Source organism: Anser brachyrhynchus (genome assembly GCF_964034855.1).
Source record: "Anser brachyrhynchus genome assembly, chromosome: 2".
Taxonomy (NCBI): domain Eukaryota; kingdom Metazoa; phylum Chordata; class Aves; order Anseriformes; family Anatidae; genus Anser; species Anser brachyrhynchus.
Genome location: NC_137695.1, coordinates 107,532,721 through 107,543,412, shown reverse-complemented (window position 1 = coordinate 107,543,412; position 10,692 = coordinate 107,532,721). Strand labels below are relative to the sequence as shown.

At 43.9% G+C, this 10,692-nt stretch overlaps 1 protein-coding gene across 5 annotated transcripts in view; it reads left to right on the top strand.

Moving 5' to 3' along the window:
- The first annotated feature begins 41 nt into the window (after positions 1-41).
- Positions 42-10,692, top strand: part of ANKRD12 (ankyrin repeat domain 12) — a 64,275-nt gene continuing 53,624 nt past the window's right edge. Inside the window, exon 1 of one of the 5 annotated variants that reach the window (XM_080579870.1) lies at positions 42-216. The gene's annotated coding sequence lies outside the window, so the exon portion shown is untranslated. Of the gene's footprint in view, positions 217-492; positions 8,167-10,692 lie in introns of those variants that run through there. The other 4 variants (XM_080579876.1, XM_080579873.1, XM_080579871.1 and 1 more) reach the window with 4 other exon arrangements.

The window sequence follows — 10,692 nt, the reverse complement described above, 5'->3', positions numbered from 1 at the left end:
GGGGGGAGCGGCGCGGGGCGGGGCGGCAACGGCAGCCGGGGGGGGGAGGCAGAGGCAGGGCGGCGGGGCGGCGTTCAAAGCCCGCCGACCGACGGACCGAGGGACGGACGGACAGACGGACGGACGGACGGACAGACGGACGGGGGGGGCGCACGGCTGCGAGGCGGCTGAGCCGCGCCCCGAGCGGTTGGTGGACGGCGGGGAGGCGGCGGGGAGGTAAGGAGCCGGCCGCGGGGGGAGCCATGGCCGCCGCTGTCACCGCCCGCCCGCACGGCGGCGGCGGCTCCCGGGGGAGGCGGGGGGCTCGGCGGCTGCTCGCCGGCCTGGCCTCGCCGTCCCTTCCCTTCCCTTCCTTCCCTTCCCTTCCCTCCGCACCCCACCGGGCGGCCGCCAGGTGCCGGGCGGCGCAGGTGGCGCTCGGCAACAAAGGAAGGGCGGCGGGGCGGGCACCGGGGGGCTGCGGGCACGGGCACCGGGCTGGGGGGGAGTTACCGGGGGGCTGCGGGCTGGAGGGCGGGGGGCTGACGCGAAACGTGAGGGTTTCGTCCCGTTTTGTAACGTGGTATCCCATCTTACTTCACCTCGTTGCGTTTTATCCCATTTTATTTCGCCTCGTTCCGCGTTATCCCGTTTTATTTCACCCCGTTTTACTTCGCCTCATCCCGTTTCATTCCGCCTCGTTCCATTTTATCCCTTCCCCCGAGCAGCCGGCTGGCATGTGGAAGCTGTCACCGCACCTTTGTGTGTTGCGGGGTGAGGCGGGGAAGCCGTATTTTACGCCTCTGAACAACCACGCAGACAGTTCACGGGATAAAACGTGAAGGGCGAGTTGTGGTGCTTGTCGGAACACAAAGCTATCAGGCAGATGTGGAGCGGGCCAAACGTACTGATGTTCCAGGAAAAAACTGTTTAATCCTGGAGCGGTAGGGAAGGCTGAGATCACCGCATCTAAGAAATCATTAACTTCCATTAAAATAATTCCCTGTTATCAACACGTGTGATTTGGGGGGGGAGACGCTTCTCGAGTGCCGAAGCGGCAGGCGTGTGAGCGATTTTCGGTATGCACCTTGATGGCAGCCTGCTCACGCCTGTCGCCGAGGTAGGGACGTGGGGAGCTGCCAGGTGCTGTGCGGCTGGGACGAGGTAAAGCACCCTGTGCTTTCCTCCCTCCCACTGTAATCCTCTGCCCTGGTTCAGGGGGCAGGAGTCCCCGGAGTAACAGAGCTTTAAAATGATGGGAGGCATCAGGGTGTTTCACCTGCCGGTATTTTCTTTCAGGCTTGTGCAGATGTCGGGTGTCGCTTGCTTTTCGTCGTTCTTTAGGTAAAAGCTCAGATTCTCAGCTGGCCCTGTGACTTGATGGGCTGGGGACCTGAATGTCACCCCGTGTGAATTCAGGAGGTCTCTGTGCAACCTTGAGGAGCTGTCTGTTCAGATAAAATTGCAGGGTTTGAGCTACAGCAGAATACTACGTTGGAAAGGTAGTGGTAAACCCATTCACTGTCCTTTTCCTTTTTTTTCCCCACGTACTTTGACTTCCCTGTTATGTGTCTTGGAAGCCAAAAAGTCAAGGGATGCAAATGTTTTCCTCAGCACCCAGAGGACCGTGGCAGCGTTCTTGTGGTGGTGTCAGTGTGTTCTGTCCAGCGTGCGAGTCCCTTTTCCAATTTCCTGGCTTTTCTCAAATAATCACGGGGCCCGGCTGGAGAGCGGACAGTGGAGGTCAGAGGGCCTGTGGTTGTTTCGCAAAGATGACAGCTGAATCTGAAAGATGTGAGGGTTTCTGCCTTTCCGCTGCTGTCTCCTTGTGTGTTCTTCTCCCACAGAGAGAACTATTCACAATTACTGGTGAGCTCTGAATACTACAGACAGCAAAAGTTATGACAGATCTTGTGTAAGAGCGCAGGCTCAACGCAACGAACTAAGTTCATTTATGGCTTCGTCTAGCAGGCTTGCACAATAGGCAACTTCTTTGAGGAAAAGGTCTTTGAGCAAGCAGGCAGAGTGATTGCTTGTATGAAGCATCGAAGTTTATTTGACATTAGCTGGGAGGCGTACTACTGTGTTACCATTTCTGTTAGGATCAAAAGTATAAACTCAAATCAAATAGTGATTATTGTTATGGGATCGAGCAGCAGCTTATTTGTGACACTGGAGTCGGTTTAAATTGCTACAAAACCCAGGAACTGTTGCAGCTCTAACTAGGTGGGAGAGTCTGGGGTATAGCTGAAGCACTGGCACCTAGGAATGGCCAAGCTAGAACTTCTTCCTCCATATTGAGCATGCAGGTACATAAAAATAAATTCTGTTTGTTGACCCGACTCGCCGTGTTTGGACAATCTTAGTCTGGTGAAATTGCCTGGAAGACTGGTGCAGTTGATCCTCTGTAAAATTGGAACGAGCTATTGATCACAAAATGTGTAATGATTAACCCGCCACCGCAATGCTAACATGCACATTCGGAACAACTTAGTTTTGACTTTTTCTTTTTTTTTTTTTGATCTTATTCATGCCCAGCCCACCTCTTCGTGTTTGGCGTTTTTTTCTTTTGCGTGTTCTATTGCAGATGGAGCAGCATAAACGTTGATTGGTCATTTAGTCTCCAGACTTTATTTTTTAACTGCATCATTAGGCTCCAGTGACAGATGGTATGAAATAAATAGTAGCACAAACTCTATCTTGCATTTTGTGTTATGACGCTGAATAGTTTTGTTAACAGAATAACAGAAGTCAGAGCCTTGCTAATGTACTCTTTTTTTCCTTACCAGTTCGTTATTGTTCCAGAACCTAGAGAAGTCTTGGAAAGTTTCTCTGTAAGCTTGCTGAGCCAGACTTTGTAGCTTATCTGTACAGTTGAGGACTTTTATTGCCACCTTCTGTAAAACCTACACTTTCACTTAAAGAGCCCTTGAGAGGCAGTGTGACTTTGCCTTGGCTTATGTTGGGTTATCTCCCAGGATCTGGCAAAGCTGAAGTCCTTTTATCTGCTGCAAGTGCTTTTATCTTTTGCAAGCAGCAAATGAAGAAACTCTCCACAGTTTCATGGGTGCTACTCAGCCTGTTTTAGGTAGCTACAAGGTTGCAAGGAGACTGGTTTCACACAGTTTCATGACCTTGCCAGTATTTGAGACACAGATATGATTTATATTAGAGGCAAAAAGTGAAATTGCAGGCAAAGAGGAGTACTTAAGATATTTTCTTCCCTGACCCCATCATGTGCTTTCCACTTGCAAGTAGCTTGCTGGAGATGGAGAATGTTGGAACCACTTTCTTCTTGTGCTGTCTTGCGTTCATGAGACTGGAAAATAAGAGGTAGAAAGTTCTTTCACCCCCCTCTGAGCTTCAGAAGGTATTAAGTGCAGCAGAAACCAAGTCATGTTTTGCAGTTCCAGGAGAGGCGGTGTGAGAGAAATCTTAGAAAGTTCCATCACCTGACAGCAGCAGGAAAGTGCTTACTTGCATTAAGACATTTCCTATAGTTTCTCTTCTCTTTCAGAGCCCTTTGTATCCCAGTTAATAGGTGTCTGACTTTTCAAACTATTCAAGCTCTGATCAGATAGCTTCCCTACCCAGTTTGCAGAAACATCTTTCTCTTGTTTTTGTTTGCTTCAAGATCGTATGCAACAAAGAGTGCTAACTGAGAGAAATCAACTTTCTGTGGTGCTCTACGCTGTTTGGCAATGTGGTAATCAGGGTTCTTACTGCTAGTTTGCAGGTAAAGGAAGGGGAAAGTTCGTTCCTTGCTGTTCTCTCGTGAGAGAGCTAATGCTAATCCGTTCTTTTTCTAATGTGGTCTTGACAACCATATTTTAAAAAATTTAGAAAGAAAGAGCTTTATCTTGAAAATATCTGGAAATTGAAGGAGCTGGGTAGTAAAGAACAAGCTGACTTATTAAAACATTGAGTGCTAATCGCAGTACTTACTGTAGTTTTACGGCTCTGAATAGTTATACTTGTATGCAAATGTAATTCTTGCTATTCCCTGTTCTACTCCATCTGTTCCACCGCTCTCTCTTCTCCCAAAGAAAAATCACTTCCATAAAGGGACTGGTATGTTACTTCGTTCTGTTACGTTTGTGGTACGTGGTGATGGCCATGAGATGGCAATGAAGGCCGTTGGATACTTGGCGCATCTTCACAAAGCAGCCAGGACAAAAATTCCTGTTATCCATCTGGGGAGCTATAAGTCTAGTCAGATGCTTGCTTTCCTTTCTGCATCTGCTGTTCTAGGTCTCTATAACCAACAGTAGCACTCAAGCAAACCATTTACCCATGCTGAATCCTGCTGAAGTTGAAGGCCTATAAATAGGCTTGGGCACTTCACCTGCTTTCAGCCCATGAAAGGCCTTTGTGTGTTTTCAGGTGTTGTTCCTTCTGGGACTGATGCCGGTTAGTCATGGGTCTTCCTGTTCCTGGCTTGGCAGGTGTCAGAGAAGCTAATGAAGGTTTAAATAGAAATTACTGAGATTCTAGGGATAATGCATAGAGCGGATTTTAAACCTCTTGGCTTGCAGATCTGTACTAGGTTTCTAAAGGGTATGTAGGGTCCTGTAGAAACCGAACTGGTGGTAGGCTTGCTTTTCTTAAGCTTGGTGAAGTACTGATAGAAAGGCTTTCAAGTTCTTCCTTGGTAGACCCTGTACCAATGGAATAGTGTTTCTTAGCTAAGAAGGATTTATTTTGTTGCATCTTTAAGGAATAAGCAGCAGATAGAACTGAAGTTTACAACTCCACTTCTCCATTTGGCTTAAAGGGAGTATCATTATGTTAAATATCTGTGCAGGTGCTTCCTTTGAACCCGTAGCTCATCCTAAAAAAGACTCAAGAGGAAGCACCTGTGAACATGCAAGTTTTGCAGACTTGCAGATTAAAAGGGAGGACTAATCATGGATTTTGCAATAAGTGCCTTCAGCTCCTGACAGAGTACTTGGGCAAGCATGGCTCGCTCTTCTTTCCCAGAACAGGCTTCTTCTTTATAGGATCAAGAATCTCCTTTATAGAGTACGTATATTTTATGTATGTCTTTATTCTAGATTAACTAGAATAAAGAGAGGTCCCCTCTGGCACTCTGGAAGCTTATGTATGTCTAATTCTGAGTAAAGAGATGAATTTTTTTTTCCATGCAGATGTTTATTTTGACAGCAAGGTATGGGCCTCAGCAAGAATAGGATGCTTCCCAGCATGTATTCTGCACAGCTGTCTTAATGATGTGATTTAACTTGACTCTGACATCAGTACTCACAAGCTATGCAGGTTTTTCTAGCCACCTGTGTTCTTTCCTGGAATAAATGCTGTCCTGACTGCACGGGCGTAAGTTGCTGGAGAATGTGAAAGACTTGAAACCTTTTTGTATGCTGAATGTATCAGCAGGAGGAGAGAAGAGCCGGTGGACGTGCTGCCTGTGAGTTAAAGAACATCTGCATTTCTAATTCATGGAACAGAGCCATAGCCTGGCTGCGGTTGGAAGGCACTTCTGGAGGTCATCTAGTCCATCCCCCTGCTCGGAGCCGGGCTGGCTGGAGCAGATTGCTCGGAGCCATGACCAGCTGAACCTGGAATTCAGCCTAATAACATGAAAAAAATATTGCTAAGGCTTGTTAGCCTGATGGGATTCCTTGCTGAAAGCTGGGTAAATTCAAAAACTGTCAAGCATTTTTTCTTTCAAATGTGGGGTAGAATTATTATTTATTTTTTTTCAGCTATTGTAGGTAATGTATTTTTCCTGACTGACTTAATTTTTAAGAGTCAGAGGATGCGTTCTTCTTGCACTACCTGTGTGTGGTAGTCTTGTAAAGCTGTGGTGTGTTCCCAGTTCTGCTATACAGATTGTTGAAGTCGTTTTTAAAAAAAAATTGACTGATTGCTTGCATAAATAAGATTTATTTGCAATTCATCTCACTTATTAAAGATGCAGTCTCTACTTTGTATTTTTTTTAAGGGAAGACAGATACATCTATTTATTCTATGTTGTTTGTATTGGAACTAAACTGAAGAAAGTCCCTTCCAGTGCCTACAACTCGGGTTTAAGCCTGTGAGTGGGAAACTGAAAGTGAAACGACCTTATTTTCTACTGCAGAGGAAGAAATAGGAAAAGTAACTAGAGCATACGTACTGATAAGAGTATTTCTTCAGATATAATCATCTGACTGTTGATAACGTCTGAAAAGGAGTTTAGGGTATTTCTGGTCCGGTAGAATTCCTTTCAAGCAAAACAAGTATTTCTTCAACCAGTTGTATTTGTACTCTCGTTGTTACCTGCTTTGTTTCTTGCCGGCGCTTCCTTGCAGAGCAGCCAGCCGTGCGTAGAAACAGTGATCCTCATTTCTTCCGTGAAAAGGGTTAGTCTGGGAGCAGGGAAGCGCGTTGGAGAAGAAGGCCATGCTGACAAACATCCTTCAGGTTCCTCGTGAGCTCTGGCAGCCGGCTGCAGTTCCTCACTGGCCCGTGCGGAGGAACGCGGGGAATGCCGTGGCGATGGTGTCTGTGGTGCAGCAGGAATGGTGTCCCTTGTCCCTGCTCTGTGGGAGCTGCTCCAGCCCAGCCAAAAGGGGGGTCGGGAGCGGTGGCTTCTGGAGGGCAGGCTTACTGCTGTTCTAGGGAGAGGGGATGCTTTTCTGGGTTTGTTTCCGTCCTGTCATTAATGCCAGGAGCTAGCCCTGTTCTTTTTAAGTGCTGCTTCTTACATCTTGTCCCTCCCAGTTAGGGGGAGGATGTGTGCCTACCAATATGCATAAAAGGAAGCTTCAACAGAGATCCTTCAGGATCGGGCAGGATATTCTGCTTCTGAATCACTCCATGCTATTCTGTGATGTAAATGCCACCTGATCTATGTTACGCAGGTTCCACAGTTTCAGCCTTAGCATTTTAACCTGCCTCATTTAAAATCAATTTTGTCAGAAAATATTAATTTAAATGCTTTGAATACAGCATTTTTCTTGGATATTAAAAGTAAATTGAGAGAATAAAGAGACAGTGGTGATAGAACCTATTTATTTATTTTAAGTAGCAAGATAGTACTGGCTTGTTGATATTGATTCTGCCATTCTTGAACAATCTGGTATACCGTTTTGAAACTAGTCTTTTTCCACTCCTGTTCTGAAAATCGTATTTCTTAAGATTACACTTTTGCAGGTTGATTTGTAGTGTGTGTGTGTATATATATATGTGTGTGTGTGTGTGTGTATATCTCCAGTCCATGTGCTTCACTATTAAGCAACACATATCCCTTCAAAGTGTTCTCTGAAGTAATGGATAGTGCTGTAACCTAATGTTGACTTGGTAGGACTTGCCTTCTGAATGTAAATATCTGTAGAACTATAGGTATAAATCAGAGTGCCTATTGTACAGACATTTCCTTGATGCTGTATGTTTCTTTCAGTAGATAGTGAAGAAGAGTTGTTGAGTGTCCAGTTCTTTAAAAAGGACACCTTTTGGGATACTTGAGCTTCAGTATTTTGTATTCTATTGTGAGATTTTAAAGCAGAGGTGAATCAACCAGAGCTTAACACATTAATTTTCTTTTTCTTCCATATTCACTGATCTATGCAAAAAAAAAAAAAAAAAAAAGGTCATTTATAGATCTCTTTTCCTCTGTCGCGGTCTGTTTATAATTTTTGGCTCTTGTATGCTGAGCGAGACTAGATTGTTTGGCATAGCACCTACAAGGACGTTTTGTCAAAATGTTAGTTTTTCTGATTTTCAGTGCTTTGGCAAGGTCTAAACAGTAATTAATTCCATGTGAGTTTGGACATCTGATATCAACAAATAGCTTTTAGTTTTTTCATAACTAAAACGATGTGCAGGGTGACATTTGTAGCGGGAGGATCTCGGAACCTTTTTGAGGCTTAGAATTTTTGAAGAGAGTAAAGGAAGGAAATGGGAGTGTTTCACAAAAGTGAAACGAGTGCTTCTCGTCCATATTTGCATATCCTCTTTTTGTGTACTTCAGTGTCACTTCACGTTATGCTGTGTCAGAAACTCTGTCTGCCATATACTGGGGTAGCATTGATTGCCCTTCTGCTGGTGGAAGAATGGGATCAAGATCTGACTCTTCTTTGGTGGAGACTCCACGCTGAATAATGAGGAGGATCATGAGTTCCCTGGGGTAAATGACAGTTGTGGGGTCAAGGATACTGCTCCAAGAGGAGTCCTGTTGCAGAGGCTGGAGTAAGTTCTCCTCTTTCGGAAGAGGTTGCTAGGGGAGGATCCCATGTTGAAGAAATTTGAGTATTGCTTCTGAAAACTAATGTTTTTTCATCTGTTGTGGAAATACTTTAAGATACAGGCTTTTGAGGAGTATTTGATGTGTGTTTTCCTCACTTGTGGCTGTTTGCTTTGAGACTGTTTTACCTTTTTCTTCTAGCAGTGGTGGGGTAGAGGAGCTGCTGACAGAAGCTGAAACTAGTCACTACAGTAGCTATGGTCTAACCAAGTGCAAAGTGCCAAGTAACATGAAATACTCCGAAAAATCAAGTCCTTGATGTATTATTGGTACGACAGATTAGTAAAACTCCTGACTTTTAATTTTTCTCTGAACTTAAGTCGCCATCTGCAAAATGAAGGAAGCAAAGCATTCTCATCTTCCATCAGTATTACAAAAATAATGTCTATGAAGGCAGGGGAGCCTAAACCTTCTTAGTTCAAGCTTTAATTTATGGCTAGTAGGTTCTGTGGTGTTGTCCAAGATAAGTTGCCCTTTTGTTAAAGGTTTTGTTTGTTTGTTTTAAAAAAAAAAAAAAAGTTGGTTCCTTCTCCCTAAGAAGGGGGAAGGGAAGGCAAGCTGAAATAGGGAATACTCATGGTATGAGTGACAAATGGTTTGTCTTTCTGTGGAAGCGAGTGGAGCCCCTTTCTATGTGTTTCTGGTCAGTGGTTCTTCAGAACTTCATCAGGTTGTCAAAAACTTTCGTACAGCAAAAGAAGTGAGTTTCTTCAAGTGCTACGGCAGTTTGCCTGTGATTACCAGGAGTAAGAGTGATTGCAGGGGGTTGAAGTCCACTCTTTGTATCGAGTGTAACTTGAAACACTTCAGCAGAGGCACTCGGGGCTGAAGTAGTGGCTAAGTTTAAAGGGAGTGATTAGCAAGTGAAAATATTGCTCAAGTCCGAAGAAGTAAGTATAAATAAAATCAGAGTTGTAAAACTGTTTTGCTTTTTTTGTGTTGTTTTTACTTTCAGAAGCAAATCAGTGCCAGTGTGTTGGTTTCGTTCTGACAGGGAGGTTGTGGAGTTGTAGTTGGTGTGAGGCGAGACATGTCCAGCACTACTGTGCTATGAGTTTCAGTTCTTTTTCGGTCGGTGTTTATTATAAGTGTAGTCATAAGAAAACATTACAGCTGTCCAAACCAAAGGAGTCATAGGCGTATTTCTAACGATGAGATGTGATATGACAGAGGAGCAGTCTCTTGCTCATATGCAGCCGTTATTGGCTGCATGTGAGCATACGGAGGGTGATCTATCCACAGTACCTTTAAAATTCAAGTCAATCCATGCAACAAATCTCAAAGGCATGCTGCTCTGGTATTTCAAATCAGTGAATAAGATTTTGTAAATTAAATTTGGGGCCAAAGTTTTCTTTTTTTTTTTTTTTCCACAATGTGCTACTTATAACCTTGTTGCATGAATTATAGGTACGTACAGTTGGTCAATAACAGGAAGGCTTGTATTTGCCAAGGTTTCTGTTACCAATTTTTTCCTGTTCAGGTAATAAACTCAACCTGCTCTTTGTAAGGTAGGAGGGGAGTTGAAAATGTCTGAGTGACCAGGCAATGAAGGGGCTTGTGTGACCTTTGGATATGCCTTCCAACCGTAACTGTTTTATAATTCTGGAATTGTTTGTATTCTTTGGTAAGCATGTGTTTAGTTAAATAGGCTCCTTACTAAAATTCAATCAGAAAGCAAGGACACAGTTGCACTCTTTATTAAAGTGTATTTGTTAGAAAGAAGCTGACAAGACTAGGTACTACTGTGAGCACTGAAAATAAATTGGAGAGTATTGTGAAATGTCTGAAACGTGAAACCAAGCACAGGTAAGCTCAGGCTCTTAACATGAGGCATCCTGGGTAGGAATATAGGCAAGTACAACAAGATCCTTGCAAAGATCCTAGTTTTCCTTTCTGAATAGGAAAGAGTTGTATATCCTCTCATTTTTTGCTCTTCCTAGTAGAAATTCCTAGACTATTAGGTACATTCTTTATTTTGGTAGGAAGTAGTGGTGAGTTCCAGCTGAAGTACTGGAAAATCTTTCTTGCTGCCTGAGTGTCAGCTGTTTTTTAGGGACTTCATCCTATCCCTGTGTAGTGTAGTCTGGCATGCTATGAGTAGGTACTTTGGAATATATTAAAAGCTGTTCTGGAGGTTGAGTAGTCGCTGCACATTCCTATTTCACTGTGCAAGGACACCTCTATAAAATGAGGTTCAAATATTTTTTCAAAAACAAAAGGATTTCTTATACAAATCTTTCTATAATATATCTGGATCTCAAGTATTTCTGCATTTCAAAATAAAATGTAGAAATACACTCCTGTAGTCCATTCCATGTATTAGCTAGGACCTTGAGAGTCTCCAGAGTACACACATCCGAGTCTTCTCATGGCATTTCGAAAAGGCATGCTTGTGTCTGTGCTGGTTTTTTTATTTTTCTTTGATTTTAATGTATCATCTAAAACCTTGGAGGGAGAATTGCTGCGGAGGG